Source organism: Amphibalanus amphitrite, unplaced genomic scaffold, assembly GCF_019059575.1.
Source record: "Amphibalanus amphitrite isolate SeventyFive unplaced genomic scaffold, NRLGWU_Aamphi_draft 000792F_arrow, whole genome shotgun sequence".
In the NCBI taxonomy this organism is placed as follows: domain Eukaryota; kingdom Metazoa; phylum Arthropoda; class Thecostraca; order Balanomorpha; family Balanidae; genus Amphibalanus; species Amphibalanus amphitrite.
The window spans coordinates 29,138-53,777 of record NW_024882286.1 but is presented as its reverse complement, the minus strand read 5'-3'; the positions used below and the strand labels follow the sequence as shown (position 1 = coordinate 53,777).

General features: G+C 55.9%; 1 protein-coding gene across 3 annotated transcripts in view; it reads left to right on the top strand.

The window, feature by feature from the left end:
- The first annotated feature begins 7,845 nt into the window (after positions 1-7,845).
- Positions 7,846-24,640, top strand: part of LOC122366254 — a 39,011-nt gene continuing 22,216 nt past the window's right edge. Inside the window, exon 1 of one of the 3 annotated variants that reach the window (XM_043338262.1) lies at positions 7,846-8,368. The gene's annotated coding sequence lies outside the window, so the exon portion shown is untranslated. Of the gene's footprint in view, positions 8,369-12,101; positions 12,205-15,237; positions 15,337-24,640 lie in introns of those variants that run through there. The other 2 variants (XM_043338263.1, XM_043338261.1) reach the window with 2 other exon arrangements.

Below are 24,640 nucleotides of genomic sequence, written 5' to 3'. Positions count from 1 at the left end.
GCAAAATGGGTCCCAACTGAATTGTGCACGGCACCCTACTAACTGGTCCCTAACTGTGTACCAAATTTGAGCGCAATCGGTCGAGCCGTTCTCGAGATCTGGAAACGACCCCTGCACGTGCGCACGTGCAGCAGCACCCCAACTGTGGCACATGGATATGCAGTGCCTAGTGGGTGCCTACCTACATGCCAACTTTCAGCGCAATCGGCCAAGTAGTTACCGAGATATTGCAACAATTACAAAACGGACACCTCTTCGTTTTGCACGTGGCACGTGCATAAGGGGTCGCCCACATGCATCAGGAATAGTCCAATACTTGGTAGAAGGAATGAAGCTACCCTACAAAAATTACCGCGTGTAAATCGGTCAAGTGGTTGCTGAGATATAAGCCTCGCAAAAGCGTGACCACGGCCGGCCGGCCGGCCGGCCGGCCGCTCATACTCAGAAATTTCCGTTAATCTAAGGAAAGACTACGCTCGCTTCGCTCGCTCCGTAATAAGCATTTGTGGAATATATGATAATTATTTGATTGAGCAATGCATCTTTATCTCGGACGGATCCTTAGATGACGCGTCATTTAGTATCGAATGTCTGGCGAACGCACTTATTGATCGCACTTATTATTGTGGACGATTGACAAAGGTCATCGAAATTATTTACGCGTAAATAATTTCGATGACCTTTGTCAATCGTGACTGTAAGGGAGTTCGCCAGACATTCGATACTAAGATCATGGGCTAGTTGAGTTGATGCGGGCCGTGCTTTTGGACGCCAATTACAGGTGTGCCGGTGGTTAGTAGCTGTGTGTGTCGATGTTTCCATGGCAAGTGCTCGGGGGAGTCAGGTTCCCACAGCAGGGAGGATGTGGCGGCGGTCGCAGGGGAAATTGTGGAGTGTTTACCTGCGCCGACACGTTCGACAGGTCTCCGACACGAGGCTACCGGAGGTCCCAACTCAAACCCTCCTCTAACCCACCGTCCGCGGGCGAAAAACATAATCAAGACGTTTAACTTTCAGCCGGCCCTTGAACTGGCCGTAAGGTCGAGTTTACCGCGTGTGACGGGCTGGTTTGGGCTCTACTGCCGGTGAGCCTGAGGCACCACTTCCCCACCAATTTAGAGGAAGGGTGTGGAGTTGGTGATAGCCCAGGAGGACAATGGGACACGAGAAATGAGACGATGGAAGCAGGTGGAAGCGCAGGAGGACTCATCGTTGGAAATGAAAGATCTTGATTTGATGAAGCAGATGAAAATGTAATCTAAAGAGATCTTGGTGATTGAGATAATCAAAGTATGTTCACGACCTACGACTTCTGGCCGATTTATGCAGACCGACCGACATCTCCCAAGGTGTAAGTGAATACCACCATGCCGCTGGCCCGGTCGCCAGTCACCCCAGTCGGTCCCACAACTCGCTCATCCAGCAGTGGTAAGCACAGCCACGGCCGCCCCACCCCGGCCCATCTCCGTGACTGTCCGAACTGTTAGACGCGGCCCGGGGCGGGTCGATCGTGCCGTCCACCGGCCCACACCACAGAGAGCGAGCCTCTCGGAGCGGGCGCCGTCCAAATAAACGGCGCCGGCCCGGCCCCCGCATTTCCATGACAATAGACGGCGTAGCTCATCCGAGCTCGCTGATAAATATCTCAATTACTGTTGTTCTGAATTTGTAGTCTTAATGAGACAAAGGGCTCGGCTGGCCGGCGGTCGAGCGGTTTCAATGGCCGGCAGTGCACGCCCTCATTGTGTGATCGTCGAGCCGGCCCGTTAGAGGCAGCGCGCTTCGTCAGCTGATAGGCGCCGCCGTCGATCGGTCAGCACTCAGCGGCGCATAGGGCGGCCGCACGGGTGTGGACAGGGAACCTGAGAAGACTCAATAGTCATGAGGGAAGAGTGATTCGGTGGATGTTGGTGATTACAGTCCTGTTTGAGATGACATTTTTGCATGTTGCAAGGTTATCCATGACTGGGAAAAAAGGTAGGAAAATGGTGATTAAAAATTCACTCCGCGTATTTTCATATTCTATTTAGTAAATGAGTGCCAGGCAATTCGGGAAGAACAAAGTGACAGCCAGCTGCAGATAATGCCGGAAGATTAGGTACTTGCCTCGATGTTCCTCACCCTGGGAAATCGCTGACATGCCGATCCAAAGGAAGCACAAATGCGCCGTATTTAACATAATTGTCTGAACTCTGCAGCCGGGAGCGGCCGACATCAGCTGTTGCAGACTGTCTACCATGTTCACATGTTTATGTTGACAAATTGTTTGCGAAGCCGGCAGTTGAGCGAGGCCGTGCAGTGCAGCGGGCGGTATATTAACCGGTTTCAGCGCCCTGCAGAGCGCTCACTGTGAAGGCTGGCGAGAGCGGCACCCGGGCACCACTCTGCCCACCGAGAGGGCGCCGGGCCGCTCGTCACTCTGCCCAATCCCTTCATTATCCCGCCCCTCTCTCCCAGCTGCAGGGCCTTGGCGAGTGGAGCCGGGCAAACCGGAGGGAAATCTGGGCCGGGTCCGTGGTCGATGGCACTTCTCAGTTTCGGTCATCTCTGTCAAATTGTTTGAAATGTTCTTTTAATAAGATAATCTAGGTTCACCAGTGCATAAGTTAAGCTGAACTTGAAAACTTAGATGTTATATGCAATGTGCAGAGCAGTACTTATTGCAGTTCAAAACATTCTCTGAACTTTTGAACTTCTGACCAGACCATGGAGCTCTCGTAAAGTTCATTGCCCTAAAGATCGTGTCATATTTCAACTCTGATATAAATGACCTAATAGATAACAAAACATACCCTTCAAGTGCATGTCGAATAGTAAGCACTTGGCATAACTTCTATGAACGATATAAACCATGTAGCCGTTGTCCTGCCTATGAATTTGAGCCGCTTGCGCGGCAGTAGTTAGGGCTCGTTTAGATCGTTCAGCTGATGAGTACTGCGACTGCTCCGGCTGCGGATCGCTGCTCCTAACCTCCAGCGGACCCATCCACTCCGCCTCCGGCCACCAGACACAATTAATACCGCCATCGCGAAATATGATAGCCGAATAAAGTTGATCTAACGGCCGGCGCTGTGCGCTGTTGCGGATATTTCGCTGTCGCTCTGGGGTCGACCGGCGCTGTGTCATCCACCGCCGAGCGGTCGCGGATCTGTGATCGAATAAAGATAGCGCATAACGCTGGGACGGTCCCAGAGGAGCCGGGCTACGCCCTGGCCGATAGCCAGACAGTGATATGATGGCAACGATTGTAGATGTTATGCGACTCAGCCGGATAATTGTGTTTCTGAAACTAGTAACCTCGGCTGGTGAGAGACAAGCTCTTTGATATCGTGGCCGGCGAGTCTTTAAAAATTCATTTCAAATTTCTTTTAATCATTTTACCACTTTCTACCATTTCATGCTACTTAAATAGTCCGGTCAGACTGTCTCTTATTTGCTTCGGACTTAGATGAAGCAGAGGCTATTGCCAGAAGTGGCCTCACTTTTCAGCCTAAGCCTCTGTTAATCGGCCTCTTACGAAGACAGGCAACAGCGGCGTACGAAGACAACAGTCGGCTTGCTAACGTCAGCATCGATGTTAATGGCCCTCATTGGTGTCCAAGGACGAAATCCGGCTCTGATATATGGCCGTGTTTTCTGCGCCCGAGCGACCCGACTCCTGTTACAGAATGGCCGTGAGGTGGGGTGGGCTGGGCGGAGTGGGGCGGTCAGCACGGATGGTGGTCGTTTGAAGAGGGTGGGTCTATCACTCGTGCAACTGCGTTACGCCGCTGATGTTTGTGATGCAATTCGATCGACAGTCACCTTTACGTGATGGCAAAAATATTTGCCTACATATATAGGACACACACACATACTCATCTGCTTTTTCATCCATCCATCCTCTGCTCGCTGTCCGCCAGGCAAACTCGCATCCTATCTGCCAGAGCGGCCAGTGGGCACTAGTGCTATCTTTCTGTGCATGCCTCCAGCCACTGCAGTCTCCAGGCGCGAGCGGGCGACCTCTTCAGTACCGCCGTCCGAACACCGTCTATCTTCGCACTCGTGCGCCGCGTCTCGCTCTGCGCCACATTGGGCCGTGGTTCTGATCGATCAAACGCCCAACCGGCCACGCTGGGTCGGCAGTTCCGGGCTGGGCATGCCTCACGCGCTCTGAGGAATGGCCAGTCCGCGTGAGGCCTCCCATCACGATATCAGGCCGCCAGTGCCGCGACCGCCGCCGCCGCCACTGCGCCATAAATTGCCGCGCCGTCCACCACCCGCCGTGCGCCACTATTGTCTCCGGGCGGTGGATCGCGGTGCGCAGTGATTAAGATTAAGGATATGGATGATGATGTCGGAATCTGCCGCCGTGAGTCGAAAACGCGCCGGGAAATGTGATGTTTGTATCGGGGCAGACGGACCTGAACTGTATCGGCTTCATACGCCAGTGCTGAGCCACACATCGCCTCATGCTGTAAACCGTTACTTTTACGGGAATCGGAATTACTTTTTGATTTATGAGTAAGTAGACGGTACACAATGGTATGTTGTTAATTATCAAATTAAAGCGTCACCAAGTTGAAATAAGCGCACCGTTTTTGCACTAGATCTCGACAGGTGCCACAGTCATGCTTTAAATCGGAGCTCTGGAATTGAACTGACGGAAATGATTAAGAATAGCCTGGGCGTTGCGCATTGCTAGAAAACATGATCATCTTTATATCAGTGTCGAATTAAGCAAGGCTTTCAAAAACTGGTCTACCTTTGTTCCTGTCCTAGTCAGGCCCATCGATAATGTAACAGTATTTGGTGTCACGTCCTATCAGCCCTAACCCTTATTCTATCGGTTAACCACGATATCAACCGAAGCGAACCCAACATACATAAATACCCAGCATAGCATGACCAGTTAACATCCCCATAACTGTCACTACAGAGCACAGACCTAATGGAGCCACTAAGAGTGGCTCCAATTTTCCTGGCCCGTCCCCCAGCACGCTGGACACCAATTACTGCCCAGCAGGGAAGGCAGTATCCGACCAGCCTCCGACACACAAATATATCATGGCCCCGTATCGATCACTCGCATAAATCTTTCTGCAAAGCCGGGCGGCCCACGGGCCTCCGCGGCGGTCAGTAGGCGGTCGTGGAGGACGAATTTTGGCTGGCGATGCTGACCTGAGAGCAGAGCACGTCCAACTCATGCTGCTCTGTATATAGGCCCCTATCCATGTAAAGCTCTCCTCTTTTCTTTTGGCGATCCATGCCGGTATTTGCTTGCAGACTATAGATGTTGTCTTGTTTGGATTCAAGTCTCGAGCGTAGGAACTGTCCTCCTATAGCTCGGGCTGTTGGAAGGATCCCAGTGCCAGTGTCCTTGTCTTGCTACCCGAGACTCTGGCGCCTTATATAGACTCTGGTGAGCCTTTAATGCTGCTATTTCGTGAAAAAGGAGGATGTGTTGGAACAAGCAAGGCAGAGCCGATCTTCTGTGCATGTGTGTGGTCCGCCCTTCCCCTATTTCATCGCCTACCGTGTGGATCATTGTTTAGTCGACATCATAGTCTGGGGTGGAGCTCCTTGTCTCCCCCCCACACACCTGCCCTTCTCACCCCTTCCCCGCCCCACCTACACCACCTCAGCAGCCGCCACGCCGACCGCAACGCCAAAACAACGCAATTACGCGAGTCGAGCGGTGGTGCGCGGCGCATGGCAGCTGCTGCTGTGGCCACGGCGGCGGCGGCGCGGGCGCGGGCGGGGGCGGGGGCGGGGGCGGCCGCGCCATGAAGACATCACGCGCTGCCCTCGGGTGTGATGGAGTGCGGGCCGCCGGTGTCGCCGCAGGGGGCCAGTGAACGACCCTGGAGCGGTGTTCCAGGCCGACGGGAGGCCGCGAGGACGGGCGGGCTGACACGACCCGCTCGGATGGAGATGGCAAGAGACAGGTCCGGGACGTGAACTGGGCCGCGCTATGTTGACATGCATGGCATGGTTCAATATTTTAACGTTTGACGTGCAATGGCTCTGGTAAAGAGGGACATGAGGCAATAAGAATGGTACACGAGTGTACGGATGGACGTGATTTAAAATGTTGGATGATAATGGAACCTCAATGTGCTTAGGTAAATGTTTCAGAATAGGTATCCCATGAATTCATGTTGATGCTGGATTTACTTGCATTGACACAACAGTGCTACTGCAACAGTTCACCCTAACGGCGCATCAAAACTCATAACAACTTTAAAGGGCAATAAAACTGTGCAATAATATTTTCCACTCGCACTCTCAATCTCAAGCCATGCATTGTTCTACTTCAGCCCATCAGCGGCACACCTGCAGCTGAAGCGCGGCTCAATTATCTGCCGTCGTCGTGGCTCTAATTGCACGGACCAGCCGCACCCGGCCGAAGAAAACTGCAAACGTTGCGGCCATTATTAGATGATGCGCTGGCAACAGGTACAGATGGGAATCATGCCGGCTAATTTTCACTGTCGACACGCGGTGACTGGCTGCGATGGCTGAGGAGGAGGCGTGCACTAGCAGCGAGTAGTAGCAGCTTTTGCCAGAAGTGGACGGACACCAAACCATACCAGCGGACACCAGCAGCACCAGCAGCTAACATAAGTGGACACCAGTGAACACTAGTGATTACTGGAAACAAGCACCAACGGCTCGCACCAGCTGTCCAGCTGCCCAGCAGCTCACATCAGCAGCACAGCAGGTCGTTCCAGCAGCGCGGACACCAGCAGCGGACACCTGCGGTCCTCACCAGCAGCGCTCCTCACCAGCAGCGGGCACCGGCGGCGGTGTGACCGTGCTGACGTTGCCAAACGGCGATGGGGCCAATCGAACGGCCGGCAATGAGATGCAGTGCCGATGGCGGCTGCATGCCAATGCGTTGCACTTGTTAATTGAGCTGTGTCTAAATCATGGCCGGTCGGACCAGGGTGCGGCCCAGTAATTACTGTGGAGTTCGCATCACGTTGTCGACGCTGCAACCTCCCCCGGGAACATGCAATCCTCTCCGCACTTGTGTTCATGACTACGTGGCACATTCATGCCCGGAACACGAGACCCAGGGTTTATCCGCCGCCGCCGGATGCCGTTTTTCTCGAGATAGATCTTTTGGAATGCGGAGAGCGGTTCAGCAATGGAGTAAAGCTCAAAACTGTTCATGCTCTGAAATGTCTAGCATTTCTGGCCCTCCCTGCTGCTCCTGTTTCCTCCTTTAATCTACTAAAGCCATGTTCTTGATCTTCAGCTCAGATAGATCACATAGCCCTCATGTTTCCTCGAGTTACGGCTAAATCGATTTGCCTCCGTCAGAAACCGTATAGCTTCCCCGGTCCCGGCACTCGTTATTCCGTCCACCGTCTGAGTAAACACTCGATAGGGCAGTTTCTCTTGTTAGACTTAGAGGAAACAACCTGTCACAATTATGAGAGAGGTTGTGAACTTGTGATAACTACATAGGCTTGCTACTTAGCAAGCATATGCTATTTAGCGCTATATATTTACTATGTAGGTCCTCAAACTTCCAAGCATCATATAAAGCAGGACATCCTGTCACACGCTTTTTAGTCAGAGTTTCTGCATCTAATGTTCTGCTACTGTGGAGTGTCTTTTTCTATTCCATCCAGACCAGACAGCCTCTCTCGGCTGTGTTTCAGAGGTCGCTGCCACGTCCCGCCGCGTCCCCTGTCGGCCCCTGGCCCTGTGGTCCTGCCGAGCCCAGACACGTCTCCCGCCGCGCACGGGCTCCGGCCGGCCGACCCTCGGGCTCCCCGCCGCCTGCCCGCCGCCCGCCGGCCCGCCTCTACGGCTCTATCATCCCAGCGCTCCCGCCCAGCGGCGGCTCAGCGCGGCGGCGGCTCAGCGCGGCGGCGGCGGCGGCGGCGGCGGGCGTCCAGTGCTGCCTGGACCGTCGGGAGGGGAGCGCGCGCGCCGCTCCGGCTGAGCGCAGAGCCGTCCGTGGGGAAGTTCGAGCGCTGCGTTGTTCTGTGAGGGAAAAAGAGTGATACTCTGGTTGTCGATTATGATATAGAGACGGACTGGTGTGAAGTCTGATCGTGGCGTGTTCCTAAGAAGGAGAACCAGAAGCCTGGCAGGCGCCCGCGTCGTGTGTGGTCGTCCACGGCAGGTGCCGGCTGCCCAGTGGTTAGCTCCGCGCGCGAGTGTGAGACCGAAAATTGCCACCAACGGCAGGTGCTAGATGGTTTTGAACCGGTGCTACTGCGGATGTCGTTTTTGATTGCTCGAAATAAGCAAATGACAGTCATTTGAAGGATACCGCCATCCAGAACTGACGTCGCAGTTTGTCGTGGATGGTATCCACGTGAAGACCTCGATTCAGGACAATCTCCGCACTCCCAGGATCCACTGAAAGGTACGTTATTGCCCCCAATAGCCACACGGCATTCAGGCCCTATTGGCTGGGGGACGCAATTGATTAATGTGCCCGATCCTTTCAGAACCCTTTCTTTGACAGCATAATACGATCCCAACAGAGCGGGGATTATGGGCGAACGAGGCCTCCTGGGCCGGTGACACTGCCTTTCCCCTCTCGGACACCGGTGGGTCCCCAAAGCAGTCAGCCGCGGCCCGCCTTTGAGGCACACAGAGCAGGACGTGCTTTTCAATTACAGCCGGGGATAATTCCGACGATGTATGTCTCCCGCCGCGTGAGAAACTGGCGACGCCAGATGGGACCGAGTGAGGCTCGACCACCGCGCCGGTCCACGGTACGGCCTGCCCCGCCCCTGCAGTTCCCCACACACCCTCCCTCTTACGGAGCTGTGTTTGTATCTCTCCGTACGCGGTACGGCGCTCCTCAGCACCGCTGAGTGCCGGCGGCTGCTCCGCTGCATCGCAGCGCCTCGCGGGCGGAGCTGTTAACCGCCGGGTTCATGAACTGAAAATGACGAACTCTCGGTCGGGTAATGACGGAGGCTGCAGCGCCGCGCTCTCCGCGGTCGATAAATAAGTCACGAGTGCGCACCTCTGCAGACTCCGCCTGGCGCGCCGCCTCGGGCACTACCCGGCCGGCGCACACAGCCGTCATCAGCAGCCGAGCTGCACTGTGTGGAGACTCTCTGGCACAGGAAGCCACACCACACCGCCACTGGGCGCCGCGGGAAGTGGCGCAGACGTGCCGGTTGCGGCGCAGTTGCGTCTCGGAGTCGCGGAGGAGGCGACTCCGAGACGCAACTGTCTCGGAGTCGAGACAGTTGCGTCTCGACTCGAGGATACCGCCATCCAGAACTGACGTCGCAGTTTGTCGTGGATGGTATCCACGTGAAGACCTCGATTCAGGACAATCTCCGCACTCCCAGGATCCACTGAAAGGTACGTTATTGCCCCCAATAGCCACACGGCATTCAGGCCCTATTGGCTGGGGGACGCAATTGATTAATGTGCCCGATCCTTTCAGAACCCTTTCTTTGACAGCATAATACGATCCCAACAGAGCGGGGATTATGGGCGAACGAGGCCTCCTGGGCCGGTGACACTGCCTTTCCCCTCTCGGACACCGGTGGGTCCCCAAAGCAGTCAGCCGCGGCCCGCCTTTGAGGCACACAGAGCAGGACGTGCTTTTCAATTACAGCCGGGGATAATTCCGACGATGTATGTCTCCCGCCGCGTGAGAAACTGGCGACGCCAGATGGGACCGAGTGAGGCTCGACCACCGCGCCGGTCCACGGTACGGCCTGCCCCGCCCCTGCAGTTCCCCACACACCCTCCCTCTTACGGAGCTGTGTTTGTATCTCTCCGTACGCGGTACGGCGCTCCTCAGCACCGCTGAGTGCCGGCGGCTGCTCCGCTGCATCGCAGCGCCTCGCGGGCGGAGCTGTTAACCGCCGGGTTCATGAACTGAAAATGACGAACTCTCGGTCGGGTAATGACGGAGGCTGCAGCGCCGCGCTCTCCGCGGTCGATAAATAAGTCACGAGTGCGCACCTCTGCAGACTCCGCCTGGCGCGCCGCCTCGGGCACTACCCGGCCGGCGCACACAGCCGTCATCAGCAGCCGAGCTGCACTGTGTGGAGACTCTCTGGCACAGGAAGCCACACCACACCGCCACTGGGCGCCGCGGGAAGTGGCGCAGACGTGCCGGTTGCGGCGCAGTTGCGTCTCGGAGTCGCGGAGGAGGCGACTCCGAGACGCAACTGTCTCGGAGTCGAGACAGTTGCGTCTCGACTCGAGGATACCGCCATCCAGAACTGACGTCGCAGTTTGTCGTGGATGGTATCCACGTGAAGACCTCGATTCAGGACAATCTCCGCACTCCCAGGATCCACTGAAAGGTACGTTATTGCCCCCAATAGCCACACGGCATTCAGGCCCTATTGGCTGGGGGACGCAATTGATTAATGTGCCCGATCCTTTCAGAACCCTTTCTTTGACAGCATAATACGATCCCAACAGAGCGGGGATTATGGGCGAACGAGGCCTCCTGGGCCGGTGACACTGCCTTTCCCCTCTCGGACACCGGTGGGTCCCCAAAGCAGTCAGCCGCGGCCCGCCTTTGAGGCACACAGAGCAGGACGTGCTTTTCAATTACAGCCGGGGATAATTCCGACGATGTATGTCTCCCGCCGCGTGAGAAACTGGCGACGCCAGATGGGACCGAGTGAGGCTCGACCACCGCGCCGGTCCACGGTACGGCCTGCCCCGCCCCTGCAGTTCCCCACACACCCTCCCTCTTACGGAGCTGTGTTTGTATCTCTCCGTACGCGGTACGGCGCTCCTCAGCACCGCTGAGTGCCGGCGGCTGCTCCGCTGCATCGCAGCGCCTCGCGGGCGGAGCTGTTAACCGCCGGGTTCATGAACTGAAAATGACGAACTCTCGGTCGGGTAATGACGGAGGCTGCAGCGCCGCGCTCTCCGCGGTCGATAAATAAGTCACGAGTGCGCACCTCTGCAGACTCCGCCTGGCGCGCCGCCTCGGGCACTACCCGGCCGGCGCACACAGCCGTCATCAGCAGCCGAGCTGCACTGTGTGGAGACTCTCTGGCACAGGAAGCCACACCACACCGCCACTGGGCGCCGCGGGAAGTGGCGCAGACGTGCCGGTTGCGGCGCAGTTGCGTCTCGGAGTCGCGGAGGAGGCGACTCCGAGACGCAACTGTCTCGGAGTCGAGACAGTTGCGTCTCGACTCGAGGATACCGCCATCCAGAACTGACGTCGCAGTTTGTCGTGGATGGTATCCACGTGAAGACCTCGATTCAGGACAATCTCCGCACTCCCAGGATCCACTGAAAGGTACGTTATTGCCCCCAATAGCCACACGGCATTCAGGCCCTATTGGCTGGGGGACGCAATTGATTAATGTGCCCGATCCTTTCAGAACCCTTTCTTTGACAGCATAATACGATCCCAACAGAGCGGGGATTATGGGCGAACGAGGCCTCCTGGGCCGGTGACACTGCCTTTCCCCTCTCGGACACCGGTGGGTCCCCAAAGCAGTCAGCCGCGGCCCGCCTTTGAGGCACACAGAGCAGGACGTGCTTTTCAATTACAGCCGGGGATAATTCCGACGATGTATGTCTCCCGCCGCGTGAGAAACTGGCGACGCCAGATGGGACCGAGTGAGGCTCGACCACCGCGCCGGTCCACGGTACGGCCTGCCCCGCCCCTGCAGTTCCCCACACACCCTCCCTCTTACGGAGCTGTGTTTGTATCTCTCCGTACGCGGTACGGCGCTCCTCAGCACCGCTGAGTGCCGGCGGCTGCTCCGCTGCATCGCAGCGCCTCGCGGGCGGAGCTGTTAACCGCCGGGTTCATGAACTGAAAATGACGAACTCTCGGTCGGGTAATGACGGAGGCTGCAGCGCCGCGCTCTCCGCGGTCGATAAATAAGTCACGAGTGCGCACCTCTGCAGACTCCGCCTGGCGCGCCGCCTCGGGCACTACCCGGCCGGCGCACACAGCCGTCATCAGCAGCCGAGCTGCACTGTGTGGAGACTCTCTGGCACAGGAAGCCACACCACACCGCCACTGGGCGCCGCGGGAAGTGGCGCAGACGTGCCGGTTGCGGCGCAGTTGCGTCTCGGAGTCGCGGAGGAGGCGACTCCGAGACGCAACTGTCTCGGAGTCGAGACAGTTGCGTCTCGACTCGAGGATACCGCCATCCAGAACTGACGTCGCAGTTTGTCGTGGATGGTATCCACGTGAAGACCTCGATTCAGGACAATCTCCGCACTCCCAGGATCCACTGAAAGGTACGTTATTGCCCCCAATAGCCACACGGCATTCAGGCCCTATTGGCTGGGGGACGCAATTGATTAATGTGCCCGATCCTTTCAGAACCCTTTCTTTGACAGCATAATACGATCCCAACAGAGCGGGGATTATGGGCGAACGAGGCCTCCTGGGCCGGTGACACTGCCTTTCCCCTCTCGGACACCGGTGGGTCCCCAAAGCAGTCAGCCGCGGCCCGCCTTTGAGGCACACAGAGCAGGACGTGCTTTTCAATTACAGCCGGGGATAATTCCGACGATGTATGTCTCCCGCCGCGTGAGAAACTGGCGACGCCAGATGGGACCGAGTGAGGCTCGACCACCGCGCCGGTCCACGGTACGGCCTGCCCCGCCCCTGCAGTTCCCCACACACCCTCCCTCTTACGGAGCTGTGTTTGTATCTCTCCGTACGCGGTACGGCGCTCCTCAGCACCGCTGAGTGCCGGCGGCTGCTCCGCTGCATCGCAGCGCCTCGCGGGCGGAGCTGTTAACCGCCGGGTTCATGAACTGAAAATCGCCATCGGCACCGGCACTGCATCCGGCACTGGCGAGTCGGCGACCGGCGGCGCCGACTCGCCAGTTGCTATCCGCTGCACGCAGTCGCCGTCAGCTTTGCATTTCGATGACTTGATATGCGATCTGCCAACAGATTATAAATCCACACACGGCGACTGCACGTTCGTAGAAAAACGGCCAATTCTGAGCACGTCTGACTATATCCTGAGAAGCAGCGGGGTCTCTCGGCTAGAAAACCTTTCCTGCTGCTTGCTGGTGCATACGGGAGAGTTAGGATAAACGGGTTCGGCTGGAATATCAGAAGCCTGTGAGAATCGTAATTTAGGTAGAAGTTCCTTAGTATGCACAAACATGTGTTGATTGTTTGCATTAATTTGACTTGTTGCACTTAATGCGTAATTTTGGAAGCCTTTCATTCGATTAATACCTCTGCAATATGCTTATTATAGCTTCAACCTCGACATTGTATTAACGTAATCATCAGTTAGTGGCGAATAACATGTTTATTCACCATTGAGTCGTGCAATTGACGCAAAACACGCAGTATTTGACTCAGGCCACGTGCTGCACGCAGTGCGCAGTTTCCTCCGGCTTTGGAGCGTACACATCTTGGATTCACACTCAGTTCAATGACATAAAGATGACGTCGGATGCGATATTGGATGAATGGTCATTACAGGACTGCACGAGGAATTTGGGTACCAACATGAAAACCAATCTGTTCTGTATTAGTGGGCGTGATTATTAGTTAAACGAAATGAAAGCTTGCTCGCATATGCCGATGCACACTTACACCAACGAGAAGAGAGTCAAACTAATTACATTTTATAACTCTTCGGAAAGGCTGTTGAGAGGTGGCTAATTCTGCATGCATGCCCGAGGGTTGCTCGGTTACCCGCTACAGCAGATTTACAGGCAGTCAGCCTGTGTGGACCTGCCCTTTTACTTCGTGCCCAACGCTCGTTAGGAACCTCTCATACTCATCGAGCGGGCCCCGGGCCAGATTTGGCAACATTGCACTTCCAGAACGGCATGGCCGTACCGAGACCCCGTGCTCATTTAGGTAAATGGATTCACAATAAAGCGCGCAGTAAATTCCATGGCGACATTGCTGGAGAAGTTTGACCATTTGATACGGCGAGTCGAATGCAGATCGGCTGCCGCTGACAGGAATATGATATATGGTAACCGATCATTTCCCGTACGTCGGCATAGAAGGTGCCTGAGATCAGGATAGCCCGCTTCTCATGAGCTCCTGTGAAATATTATTGAACGCGACACCCCATAAGGAGTTTTATGATCAGCCCCCGCTATGTTGCTAGATATTCAATCATTGTGATTTCCATTTTACTTCGCCGCGTTCTCAGAAGATATATACATTTCACAAGGGTGTATGAAATACACGGTAACTGCGGCTAGCCGGGGGCGTCAGAGCACCTGCTTAATATTCCTGGCCGTAATGGTGGCTGTGTTTTGCGAGCGCGCTAACACGGGGTGATCACGGACGTCGGCCTATTTCTGCACAACGACCCAGACCGTTAGCGCTTGTTGGCCCAGCCGCGGGCGGGTCCCTCGTCTGCTCAATCCGAGCCGGAGCTGGCGGATGCAGCGGTGTCAATGGGTGTCAGAAAGTGTCAGCGTGTGGGAGTGACTAGTGAGTGCGAGAAAGTGGTGCAAATTGTTAGTTTATGTCACAGGCACTAAGTATCAGATGTCATTAGGTATCAATAGATGTCCCCTAAATGGGCGTTAGGTTAGGAAGACTCATCATCAAGACACATGTAAGTAGATTTCTCGTTGCTGATAAAAAGGGCTTCGTATCTTCCTAAATGCAATCACAGGTATAATACAGTGTAACATTTGCCACGTGATCTGACGTATCTGCACCCTTCGCGGCCTAAAACACCCTCCCCACTGCCCATCTCCGACCTAAAGCAGAGGTGACGACATCGGACGCCTCTCCCTCGTCGGGGCTGCACGGGACTCAATCGGACAATACACCAAGCCACAGAGAGCCCTGACAGGGACACTCTCCTCTGACTGTTCTCCTCACCCCCTCTCCCCGCCGCAGCACGATGAACAGTGATTTGGCAACGCGTATTGTATCCTCCCTCCCCACAGCTGGGGTCAAGGCCCGTCGCCTCACCCGCCCGCTTTGTGTCTCGCTGACACTGGAAAAAATCGCGAATCAGCTTTGGCGTCTGTGAGACAGAGAGCTTCACACGGGACAGCCTCCAAGCATTTGCGGAGATGACTGTCGAACCGGGTTGCGTCATTGCGGCGTCGTGACATTTGTCGGCTTTCTAATTGCGTTGGCCGGCGGCGCTGGACGGTCTGTCGGTTTGAGAAGCGGCGGCGGCGGCGACGGCGGCGCGGCGCTGCGCACCTTTTGCCGCCGCCGCGCCACTGTCGTCGGTATCGATTAGGCTCGGCTCGGTCGGCGCGGCCCACATCGATCCTGCGCGGGCGGCGGCCGGCGACGAGCGTCGGTAACGACACAGTGGCGCCGAGGGTCGGCCGGCCGCGCCGCGCCTCTGTGACCTGACCCGAGCTGACCGAGACACCGTGACCGACCGGCGACCACCCGGGACAGAGCAGGTGAGCGCGACCGGAGCCCACCGACGGCGTGTGTCCGTTCTCATCTATCAGCGGATCGTGCCGGGTCCGACGGAGACTCCGCCCCGGCCGGCACGACCTGCTGACGGGACGGCGCGGCGGTCACACGCAGACACACAGACATACAGACACAGACCTAGCACACGGGCACAGACACACAGACACATACACAGACACACAGGAATACAGACACACAGACATACAGACACAGATATACAGACACAGACATACAGACACAGACAAAGCACACGGGCACAGACACACAGACACAGACACACAGGAATACAGACACATAAACACAGACACACAGCTACACAGACACCCATACACACAGACGCACAGACACTCAGGCACATTCACAACTCTCCTGTCAGTACCGATTGCGACATGACACCTAAGTACCGTTTAGTATCCTTGTATCACGGTGGCGTGAACCTTTAGAAGAGAGAGAGAGAGGGTGCAATCACGCCACTCCGAGTGTCATTGAGGAGCCATGTTGTGAAACGGTCCCAAATCACCGCTCGCTGCCAGGGGCGGTGGTGGGTCGGTCGCCGCGTGAATAGTGTGTCAGGAGTGGGGGGAGGGCCGCACGACTTTCCCTGGCGCGCCGATATCATGTTACCGTCCGACGGCACTGGATAAAAAACCTGATCAGGACGCCGCCAGACAGTATCTCAATTGGAATCTGCCGGCGCCGGACGTTTGGGAAATAGCCCAGCGCCGGCGGGTGGTGGCTGCGTCAAAATCCGGCCCACAATCCGCCGAGGCTGCCGTCGGCCGCCGTAACTTCGGTAAACCGTCGTAACTCAGCCGCCTGATAACACGGCTAGCCGACCGTGCAGACGTGGGGACGGCCTGCCGGCGCCGGGGGCGGTGTGGAGACCCCCCCCCCACGCACCCCGGGCACCGGGCACCTGATCTGGATGCAGCCACCAGCCTGTGCCGGCCTCGCCGCGCCGCGCTAATCATCATTTTCGCCGCGCAATTACCGCGCGAGGTATCATTAGTCCGGGGCATGCAGGCGCGGCAGGCACGGCCGAGCCCGGCACTGAGCGCAGACGAGACTCGCGCCGCGCGCAGACACGGGTCGAACGGGCTGAGAGGACGGGTTCAGATGACGTGAGAACGCGCAGAGAATTCGGACCGAGCTGTTTATTGCACTCTGCGTGGTGATCGCAGCTGTGAATGTGGGTAGTTAGGTGGCTGTGTGTGCGAGGAGCCCAGCACGCCCCCTCAATGGTCGCTCGGTTCTCGCTCTTGTCCTGCTTTCTGTAAGGGTTACCTGGCAGGAGGGTCTGTTATTCTACCCCGAGTCGTCCCATAGAACCCCTGCCGTGGAGTCCAGCTGAGAAAAAAGGATCCCCAGGGCAGCGTCCAGCCCTACCAGCCCACCACGATTGGTCCCATCAATACGATTTTGGGGTCAAAGATCCCATGAAAACCTAAGTATTCCGAGCGAGGTATAAATGGTCTGTCTTATTTCCGTTTGACCGGCTACATGCCTCACTAGCTAAGTCTCACATCTCATACCATTCACGCGACAAGCTCTCACTGTTCTCCTGGTCTCATTCTATGATATCCCTCCACGATTGTTCAGCCTGACACCGTCGCGGTCCCCTGTCGAAGGCTAACGTGTGACGCGCCGACCTCCGCGCCTTCTATCTGATCAGATGGCTCACCGATCGGCGGCCGGTGTATTTTTTGTTGACCGGCTGAGGTGAGGCACGGTTTGCACCCCGCTGGTTGTCCCGGCGCTCGGGCGGAGTCTGGAGGGGTCGTGAACAAGGGAGACAGAAGGCGACCGTCCCGACCCGACCAGAGCGGCACGAATCCAGGGCGATGAATCTCGTACAAAAAATGCGCCGAGAAAATCGGATTATTTCCTCTCGAAAACAGCTTGCGTGTGCTTGCCAGTGTTCGGGCCACTAGCGAGACTTGCTGTCACCAGTACCATGTAACGCTCAGCAGTTTATCGAGGAATGTCCCACTTACTTATAATGCTGCGCCACCGTTCCACGTTCTAACAGTACAGCGACTATGCGGGTCCTGTCAGTTTTTCTCTCTGTCTGGGATCTGCCCCGCCAAGGCAGTGAGGCATGCGAGGTGTTTTAAACGCCGCGTGCCGCGGAGGACCGGACCTGCTTCCGAACTATCCGGGACTGAGTTTATGGCTCTCCTGGACGGCGGGGAATGTGTAGCGGGATCTCGACATTGTCCGCTACCGGGGGTCGTTGAGACCTACCGGAGGGACTTCTGAACTTCAGTGCTTGTTGCTCTTTCCTCAACGTATGTTGAGGTGTGATTTGGCTTCTTTGTGTACTATTGATCCATCGGCATGAGATGTACAATTCCCTTGAAATCTTTATGACACTACCATATTTCTGAATAGTATGTAGCTTAACTCTCCCCAACTGCCCAGAGATGAACCCAACTGCCCAGCTGACACGACCATATAACGGAGCCTCGAACACAGAAGCTCCATCATGAACTCCCACGGTGACTAGTGCGCTACATCCATCTAACCCGCTAACCAGCTCCATATCCGACCGGCCATGTTCTCTCGGGAACCGGGGCCGGCCGGAAGACCGATTACCTCACCGATAAAGCCGCTCGGCGGCGGCCGGTCCGATGTCAGTTCACTGACACGACGGGCCAGCCCGGACGGGATGGACTGGTTAGCCCTAGTTCACTGTGTGGTCCCATGTATGTATGTATGTATTGACACCAAAAGCCTTCCACATATTGATATGGCGTGGCGATCCCACCGGCTCATCCGACTCGTCTAGGAAGGATATGAGTGACAGCTGGCGTCTGTCAGTCTCACGTCGAGGATTCACTGATCGGTGGGCTGACGGTTGGCGTGAGGTGACTGGCCGCTGACGGACGGATGACGGACGGATGACGGGTGATGACGGATGATGACGGATGATGACGGAAGATGAAGTACAGGGACTGATCACCTCGAACAATTGGCGGCAGATGATCAGCAGACAGGCTATCAACCGATTGTTGTCTGCTGTCTGCTGTCTGCTCTGGATTTTGACGGAACCCGGCACACCGCCTGTCCTCTGTCTGCTTCCCGCTGACTGCTGAATGGCTGCTGTTGACGGCTGTAGGCCGGCAGCCGATGGCTGGCGTGCTACTGACAGCTGGCGGCTGGCGGTTGACGGCCTGTCAACTGCCGCCCCGGTGGTGACAGGTGGCCGCCGCCGGTCGGTGGCCGGAGAGAGGCGCCCGCCGCGTCATCTCCAAGTAGCTCTAATCCCGGATACGGCCGTGAATGGGCGTCAGATTGTACGACTGCCGGCGGAGATTGGTTTGGGCGGTCCTCGACTCCACTGCCGCCCCCGCCCCCACCCCAGCCAGTCGTGGGTGGCGCCGTGTGGGGCCCGGTCCGACCAAACACTGCTGGAATCGGGTGTGAATGGTGGGAATCCGCGGTCGACTCTCGCAGGAAGTGAAAACAATAACGGCCGGACCGACCACTGGGACACACCGACCGCCGCCAGTCACAGCGGCGGCAGCTGGCGGCTGTGGGGGGGGGGGGGGTTCCACGGCCGACAGCACGTCAACCAGACTCTCCAATAACATCGCAGGAAGCGATCACTACTCTGCGCAGCCGAGTCGCGTGCCTGTCCATTGTGCCGCCAAGCTACAGGCAGCCCTGTCAGGGGAGCGCCAAAGCCCCCTTTCAGGGCACGTGCAGCGTGCCCAAATTGAAAACGATCGCACTCTAATTCAATTTCTGATCCATCCGTCCCCCGATGCTAATATGACGCAGAACACGCGTCTGGTGCCGGCGGAGAACTGAGGCGCGCGCGTCGGCGCCCGGTGCTATTTCCTCCCCTCGGACGGGCCCCCGATACAGCTTGCAAACGTCGGCTTGATGCGGCCGCGGGAGTCGGGGGACGCGTCCGCCGGATGTGACGATAATGGGATGGGCCGGCGGAGAGCGGCGCTGTCGAGCCCCGGCGCCAGCTCAGCACCGTGAGGGGTAGTCACAGGGACGGACCGCCGGTCAGACAACGCCGGGAACGATGGTGCTTAACAAATATTGAAGACTGGTGAAGGACCCACTGCCTGCAGCCTCATCGCCCACTTCCTGCTCCTTGTATGGATTTGAAAAAAATAATGCAATTATATGTATGACCACTAGATCTGCAAATTGAAGATTGGTCTTGGAAAATATGTCATTATATAGGAACTTTAAAGAAAAGTATAAAGAACTGAAATTCATCGCTTATTTTAGTCAGAGATTGGAATATCGATATGCCGAAGAAAATGAAAAAACTGTAAAATTGTGTTGCATTTTCTGATCAATTCATCTCTTGCTTTCAAAACCTTGCCACTTACCGAGTCGATTGGCTATTTTGGTCCCCTCGAGTTGTAAGTGCCACTTGATTCGGCATTTCGCTTCCGCACAGAGTAGTTCGAGGCGTGGTGTTGCCATGGTAACGGTTCATCGATCGTCCCTCGAGTCTGGAACCTCACTGAGGACGACCCCGCCGAGCGGTCGTCTGCGGCGGCCCGGATAAGACGGGGCTCACGCTCTGTCTGCCGCGTCGGGATGGCTGGTTAGTGACCTGATGTAGCGTGAACAGAATCAAAGCAGGCCTCAGAATCAAAGCAGGCCTCCGTTGTTTCGACTCCACTTTCTAGTTTGAGACGGAGAGCTCCAGTCGTGATGTAACCACACACTCTGCTGGTCATTCCGTGACGATCGGCACGGCTCGAACAGAACTAGTTATCGTTTCGGTGCTTCGGGCGTGAGGTTTTCCCAGAATGGTTTCCTGTGTCGGCTGACTACCTGACTCTATGGAAATGTGCTGACCGGAGAAAAAGGGTGCTTCTGTGTTGGATGGGGTGTGTGGACGAGGGGTGAATCAGTCACCAGAGTAGTTATTTTAGTCTGGTGTAGCTCCTCCCCTCCTACCCACAGGTAGTCAATACCTCCTGTCCTTAATTGGCCGCACTTCCCAGCAAACGTCACAGTCGAGCTCATTAGTGAGTCGTTAATGGCGGATTGTCACCGTCCTGGCCCCTTTGCGGCCGCCACCGCTGCCGCCCCGCACCATTACAGTCAGCACAAGCCGACCCTCTTCCGCCTCCACGAACAAAACAATCCGCACCGCGGCGCGTCCATGATGACAGCATGAGCCAACCGCGCCCGCCGCTAACCGCTCGGCGCACCCTGCTCGTCGCGGTCTTCGACACTTCCGGCGCGGTGTGACACCCGCGGCGCGGCGTCGCCGATGAAGACGTGAGCGGCGCAGTGCGGCGGGCGCGGCGCGCCGGCGGCGTCTGCGCTCGGCGTCCTTGCGATTGGCCGCCGTGGCGGCCGCTGGCGGGCATCGCGTAATGAATCACGCCATGGGGAAATAATTCATCAGAGAGGGATGTCGGCCCGGGGAGCTGCTGGGCGCGGCGCTCAGCTCCTCCGCCACTCTGTCCGCTCCTCCGCTACTCTGCCCGCTCCCCCGCCGCCTCCCGAGGCTCTGTCGAAGGTGACGCGGCGCTCCGAGCTGTGCTGGACCAGCCTTCAGAACCGCCAGGCCACACGGGACGGTGACAGGACAAAACGGACTGGGAAGAATGACGCATTCAGGGCAGCCGCATAAAGAGAACCAAGGGCCGACTGATTGGTATTCGCTGCTGTGGTTCAGCAGAGTAAAGAAGTATTCAAATAAAATGCAGTCATTCAAGCTAGGAAATGCAGCTCAAGCATTTTCGTTCGCCGTGCTCACGCCTCACGAATAATTGCGCGCTTTTATTTGAAAACTGCATTGTTCGATAAATCATCCTAATGATATTTTAGGAGATAAATAGAAGTATTGTCCAGTTCCACGTCTTTAAAACGTTTCTGTAATTGGCGAAGAATATTTGGCATTCCTCTGCGATGTAATCTAGCATTACCTCATTTCTCCAAACCTCTCATACACAAACAGCTGGATATCGTGGGTCCTTAGATACGCTCAGTGACAGTGTTTTTCATTTAGTGGAAAGTGAACACACACATGCTAAACAGACCCGCTAAGTATAGTTTCTCCGTCCAATCTTAGCTCAATGAAGAATTATGCTGGTGACTATTTTGACGTCGTTGTGTTTTACCTATGGTTTTACTTTCATCGTTCTGCCTACTTATTTCCCTTCTCGTTTCTCTTCTTCTTCCTCTCCTCCCTCGTCTCTCTCTCTCTCTCTCTCTCTCTCTCTCTCTCTCTCTCTCTCTCTCTCTCTCTCTCTCTCTCTCTCTCTCTCTCTCATGCACAATGTCTCCCGCAAGTACGCTCCTGTCACTGCCCGTGTATCCGTCTGGGTCGCATCCATTCCGCTTCCTGAACCACCAAATGACCGCATATTATGCAGATGAGACATTCGACGGCCTCCCGACTGTCCCTGCCTGCCCTAATTCACAGCAGATTTACATGAGGTCGGCCCTGGCGGCTGTCCTGAGTCGCTAGGACCTGTCGTCGACACGGTCCCCCGCTGGGTCACTGTACGCTGCTCCGTCCCCTCTGACGACATGCCGCGAACTCACGGGGCCACGACCGAGCCACTTCGCTGCTCCTCATGAATATCAGCGTCTCCTAATACAGATATTCTCGCTCTCCGGCTGCCGCATTAATTAGTTTATCTGCGACTGTCAAGATGAATTTAGCGGCTATCTTTCCGGGTCTGTGCGCAGTACAGCAGACGACGCGAACGGTGATCTAACTAGGCGTCAGTCTCTCCTGGGAGGACCGCTGCGTTCCCATGTGATTCCCGGTACGATACCGGTAAATCCGCTATGTCCCCAGCTGAACTATCTCACGGGGTTCTAGTCGGACCGGCTCGTCTCTGCGCCCCTAACTCAGCAGCGATACCGGCTGCAGGCACCGCGGCGGTGATGGCGGCGGCGGCGTCCTTTCAAGGTGTTTTCGCCAGTTTCCGGCCGTGTGAATCAGTTTGTCACCGGCCGGAGCGGTGGCCAACCCTTTGAGGTCGCCAGGTGAAGTGTGATGAGCGCTAGTTCACACTGAGAAATAAGGATTGGCTGCACAGAGGAGCGCAGCGTGGGACTAACAAGGTCCGCTGGGTAGCACACTTGCTCATGGCGGTCTCACAGGTAGCGCAAAAACATCGTGACCTCAGATGAGACCTGACCCTAAATAGCTGATTGATTTGGATACTGATTGCGCATAATCGACAGAAACTTATAGACGAACAAGACCTGCCGAATAGCCAACCATTCCCTCTCCCGCGCATGGGTGACTGTTGGAAAACGCACAGTGTATTCGTGGAGTAGGTCTCAGCTGTGACCTGCGCCGTTTAGTGGCCACACACCGACCTGAGTAGGCTGTAAAGGCGTGAGGAGGTCGCCAGTGAGGCAAACCGCAGAGACCACCTCACCGAAACTCGCTGGGTGGCTCGGCCAGACTGGCACGGGGGTCAGGCCATAGACCGCGGTAACATGGGCGCGATATATTTCACCAATATGATAGCCATTAGCTAAATAAGTGGCTTTCATTTCAGCTAACTTATGGGTAGAAACTAGGACCCGTCATTTGCACGTAGCACAGGTAAACTGTAAAGGAAATAATGTAACTGATGCAGCTTACAGAACGTGATTTACGTGTCCGTGTTCAGCTAACTAACCGCAGAGACGGTCCCGCTCAACCTGGTCATGAGCCCGAAGAGGCCGTTTAACGTGCTGATCTGTCCTGGTTTGCAGTATTATCATCAGTGATAAGAGCCCTAATTGGCGGCCATGTCGCAATAATAACGACCTGAAGATGGCTGTAAAGCGGTACACGACATGACCTCGTTCCCATTAAATCTCATGTTGCACAATGTATTGCAGCGTTCATTTCTATAAGGCGGTGCGAACATTTAGGTGGGAGTATCTCTGGGTGGGGGCGGGAAGATAAGGCACTTGAATCTGCACTTGTAGGTATGCTGAGTTCAAGCGCCTCAGAAAATTATTTACCAACAGCTAAGGTGTCCACTGTTCAAGTTCATGAAACGTTCGCCTTGGCAGCATTGCTTTCTCTTCAAAGTATGATACACACATACTCTGCAATGCAGTTTCCTTGCCCTACGGCGCAGTATGTGTTCTATGAAGATACACTTGCAGTCTGCGTTGTAGTCTCATGTCCTGCGGCACAGTATGCCCGATTCCGTGCAGGCGGCCGCTGCAGCCGGTGTTATCTTTCTGTCGGCGTTGAGCTCACCGCCCGCTAACGAGCAGCCCGTGCGCCGGCGGGCTCCCAGGGCCGAATCATTCGATCAGCATTACCGGGGCCCGATTTTTACTGCGCGTCCGAGAGAGCGTGGGCAGCCGCCGGCAGTTGCCAACGGCTGCGCGCCCAATGGAGTTGTAAAGGTCACTCAGGGTCGCGGAACACCCAGGCAGCGCGCCGCCGACGCCTGTTTGCGCATGCGTGCTGGGCGAGAATTAATCTGTCGGCCTTTTGACGAGGTGTATGTGAATTGCAGAAGTAAGGGTGGAACTTGCGGTGTAATAATGGAACAGTCACAGCTGGAAACGACCATTTGCTGCCGCTTGACGCCTTAGATTCAATAAATAACCCCAAATGGCAATCATCGCGTTAATGAAGTCGAATCAAAAGCTGACGCTGATTAACACGTGTAATTTGGCGGACATGTCGGCGGGTCTGCGGAGCGCAGTGGAAGGAGTCGGCCGGCCGGCCGGGCCAGGAGCCTGGTGAGAACAGTAGTCGGCCGCGCCGGCACAATCTAATTATGCCTCGCCGCTTTCCGAAGCTCCCTAATTATAGAACATGTGATACGGAGTCGGGGCAGCACCGGTCATTACGGTCGGCCGTTTTTGTGTCCCAGTAATGTCAGAAAGGGGCGACAAAAAGAGTGCCTTTGGATTTAGCTCGGCAAAATGCACGCGCGCTGGCATCCCGGGGCCTGGCCCGCTGGGAAAGGGGAGGGGTAGCGGAGGAGGAGAAGGAGCCACAGAGGCGAGCGTCGGCCGTTGTCGGTGGAATGGTAATTATCGGTAGTGATTGGTGGATTCGGAGCCATTTGTGGTCTATGCGGTTCCGCCAAGCGTCTATCAATTCCGTATCAGCTACAATTATGCCATTTGAGGGTGTTTTTGTGTGCCCAAAGTTCATTCTCAGGTTCGCGATGAACGTGAACTTTGTGTGAAGCCTATAGACGCGTTTATTTACAGTGACTTTCGGCTATTATCATCGCTTTGACGGCCGAATGATCATTCAAACCGAGAAGCGAATGGGCTAATTGGCATACCCTTTGATTCGATTTATTATCACAAGCA